The sequence below is a fragment of the Sebastes umbrosus genome, chromosome 1 (assembly GCF_015220745.1).
Source record: "Sebastes umbrosus isolate fSebUmb1 chromosome 1, fSebUmb1.pri, whole genome shotgun sequence".
Taxonomy (NCBI): domain Eukaryota; kingdom Metazoa; phylum Chordata; class Actinopteri; order Perciformes; family Sebastidae; genus Sebastes; species Sebastes umbrosus.
This window is the reverse complement of record NC_051269.1, coordinates 6723629-6727292: the sequence shown is the minus strand read 5'-3', so window position 1 is coordinate 6727292 and position 3664 is coordinate 6723629. Positions and strand designations below refer to the sequence as shown.

General features: G+C 45.3%; 1 long non-coding RNA gene across 1 annotated transcript; it reads left to right on the top strand.

The window, feature by feature from the left end:
- Window positions 1-3046: 3046 nt before the first annotated feature.
- On the top strand, window positions 3047-3432 carry LOC119486139. Its single transcript, XR_005206464.1, has 2 exons — window positions 3047-3155; window positions 3186-3432. It is a non-coding gene; the product is annotated as an uncharacterized LOC119486139 (long non-coding RNA).
- The last annotated feature ends 232 nt before the right edge of the window (window positions 3433-3664 follow it).

Below are 3664 nucleotides of genomic sequence, written 5' to 3'. Positions count from 1 at the left end.
GCAGACTTGAGCAATCCCACTCTTCCGTGACTTTGTATTCTGTATGTGTGTGTTCGTGGGTGTGTTTCTACCTTGATGGGAACCAAATGACCTCTGAAGTGCAGAACGGCTTCATTACACCATCAGTCTTCATCACCAGCTGACGCTCAAATGATGGCTTCTAATAAACCGTTTTTAAAACTGTCCCTGTGGAAAACTACATCACATCAAATAAAACAATGTAACTTTGGCAGAGAGATAAAACTGACTACGTGTTCACTGCAATTCATTAAATATCACCAGCAAGTTTCAGCTCTCTTCAAGATAATTTAATTGCACTTTTAATGATTTTAGACAATAAGAAAATTGTCCTCACTGGGAAAACAACATCACCTGTCATTTAAATGCGGAATATGTATGTTTATTAGGGGTGGGTGAAAAAAATGTATTCACCTATGTATTGCGATTTGTTTTGTTTTTTTTACGATTTTGAAATAGATTTTTTTAATGCCAGAATCGATATATTTGCTTCATTTGAGTCTATGTAGAGGTAGAAGGAAGTTACCGCTTTTATTGTTGTCGTCAGAGTAACGTGACGTCATATCCGTTCCATATCCTACAAAAAAAAAAACTGCAGCAATGGCTGAGCGAGGGACAGCTGAACGAGGAACGAGGGACTGCTGAGCGAGGGACGGCTGAGCGATGGACGGCTGAGCAAGGGACGGCTGAGCGATGGACGGCTGAGCGAGGGACGGCTGAGTGAAGGACGGCTGAGCAAGGACGACGCTGCCTGTGGACCGCTGCAGCGGGGCAGCCGTCGGGCTCGCTGTCAGCTGTTCGGGCTGACCCTAGGCGGGACTGGATGCGGGTGTGGGCAACGGACAGCTGTACGGGCCGTTTACAGACAGGCTGCTAGTGACACATTACAAACATGAGGTTCATTCCCACCCTGAGGCTGCAGTGATCTTGTACGCCATTGTTTTACTGCTTAATTTTTTACATTTTACATTAGAAAGTAGAGAGATAAGAAGAAAACTAGTGTAGTAATTATAATAATTTTACTTATATAGCATATGTCAAATTTAAGCGAAAGTGCTTTCCAGATTAAAAGATTTGCAGAATAAAAATTAAAGAATCTGAATCCCCCCTATATGACACATAAATTAGGAACATGAGAGCAGATATATCAAGGAGCACTGAGACCATATATGTATACATAAAATGGAGGTGTGAGTGCAAAATAAGAGAAATAACTAAATAAAATAACATGACGCCGCATGGGTTGCTTTTCCTCCTGTCCCCCCCAATTTTTGGAGTCACCAGCCGCCACTGATATCTACATAGGGAGCGGGTCCGCTTCACAGAGCTGGCCTCCGTCTTTCTGCAGCAGCCCAGAACGGACAAACCAAACACTGGCTCTAAAGAGAGACACATTTGCGTTTTCACGTCGGCTGCCGTAGTTCTCCGACACGCTTGGCACACAGAAGAAGTTTCAGCTGGTTGTAATCTGCACACTGCACCTTTAATAACCGATAGTAACGATGGCAAAAATATACCAAAAGAAGAAGTGATACAAGTGGAGTTCCTGAGAAAACTCTCTGATAAAAGCTTGACATTTGACTAAAATCTGTGCTTCAGGATATTACACTCAGGTTTACGGCTGGCTGCACACACACACACACACACACACACACACACACACACAGTGTAACCCTCTGGTCTCACTGCAGCAGCTGTGTGAGGTAATGTCTGTCTGTCTCTGTCTGTTTCTGTGCAACACCCTGCAAGAATAACAAATCCACCTCTCTCTCTCTCATCCTCTTCTATCTCATTATCTCACCCTCTGTCTGTCTTTCTGTCTGCCCCTACCTTTACCTCCCTCTCTCTCTCTACTCATGTTTTCCTCGCTCGCCCACCCCCTTCCTCCCCCGCTGCTGTTTGAGGCTAGACGCAGCAGACTATTACAAATGTCCTCTGTCGAGAAGAGATTGTGTCGTAAACAAAGAGAGGATGAGGGAAACGGGGAGGGAGGCTGGAGAGGAATCACATGGAAGAGAACTAAAGAATAATCAAACTTACCATTTTCATATTAACCATATTCATTCACCTTTTTAACCTGAATAGTGAGTGTTGTTCAGAGACGCTCATGTGATCCGAGACGAGTCTACAGCTGGGCATACACTGTACCGTTTTAGAAACGTTGTTGTGTACTTCCTACTCCTACTGTACGAGTAGATCGTTGGCGATGTAAAGCCAAGGCTCACGATTTATGTGCTCACACTGTACAGTCCGATTATCAGCCAAGACCTGAGTGACCACACTGTGCGGTCCGATTATCAGCCACGACCTGAGTGACCACACTGTACTGTCCAATCATCAGCCACGACCTGAGTGACCACACTGTAAGGTCCAATTATCAGCCACGACCTGAGTGATCACACTGTACGGTCCGATTATCAGCCAAGACCTGAGTGACCACACTGTACTGTCTAATCATCAGCCACGACCTGGTGATTACACTGTACGGTCCGATCATCAGCCACGACCTGGTGATCACACTGTGCGGTCCGATCTTCAGCCACGACCTGGTGATCACACCGTGCGGTCCGATCTTCAGCCACGACCTGAATGATCACACTGTACGGTCCGATCGACAGCCACGACCTGAGTGATAACACTGTACGGTCCGATCATCAGCCACGAGCTGAGTGACCACACTGTACGGTCCGATCATCAGCCACGACCTGAGTGACCACAATGTAAGGTCCGATTATCAGCCACGACCTGGTGATCACTCAGCTCGGTCCGATCATCAGCCACGACCTGGTGATCACACTGTGCGGTCCGATCTTCAGCCACGACCTGAATGATCACACTGTACGGTCCGATCGACAGCCACGACCTGAGTGATCACACTGTACGGTCCGATCGACAGCCACGACCTGAGTGATCACACTGTACGGTCCGATCGACAGCCACGACCTGAGTGATCACACTGTACGGTCCGATCATCAGCCACGACATGAGTGATCACACTGTGCGGTCCGATCCTCAGCCACGACACTGAGTGATATGAGGTGTAGCACCGTCACCACCGTCACCTCATGCGATATGAGGTGTCGCACCGTCACCTCGTGCGATATGAGGTGTATAACCGTCACCTCGTGCGATATGAGGTGTCACATCGTCACCTCATGTGATATGAGGTGTATAACTGTCACCTCGTGCGATATGAGGTGTAGCACCGTCACCTTGTGCGATATGAAGTGTAGAGTTTGCATGTTCTCTCCGTGTCAACGGCGGTTTTCCTCCAGGTGTTCTGGTTTCCTCCGACTGTCCAAAAACATGCATCATGACCTCTCACCTAACGTGAGCTGTTAAGGCTCATATTGAGTGAGAGTTATTCAGAAAACACATTCTGAAAAATAAAATAAAATAAAATAAAATAAATAATAATTTTTGAAGGGGAACTGAATCTGTAAAATTAAATAACAATTAAATAAGGAAAACTGAGTATCATAATTGTGAGAAATTCTCATCATATTACGACTTTTTTTCTCGTAAACTTCTGACTTTATTCTCATAATATTACGACTTTTTTTCTTGTAAACTTCTGACTTTATTCTCATAATATTACGACTTATTTTCTCGTAAAGTAATGACTTTATTCTCATAATATTACGAC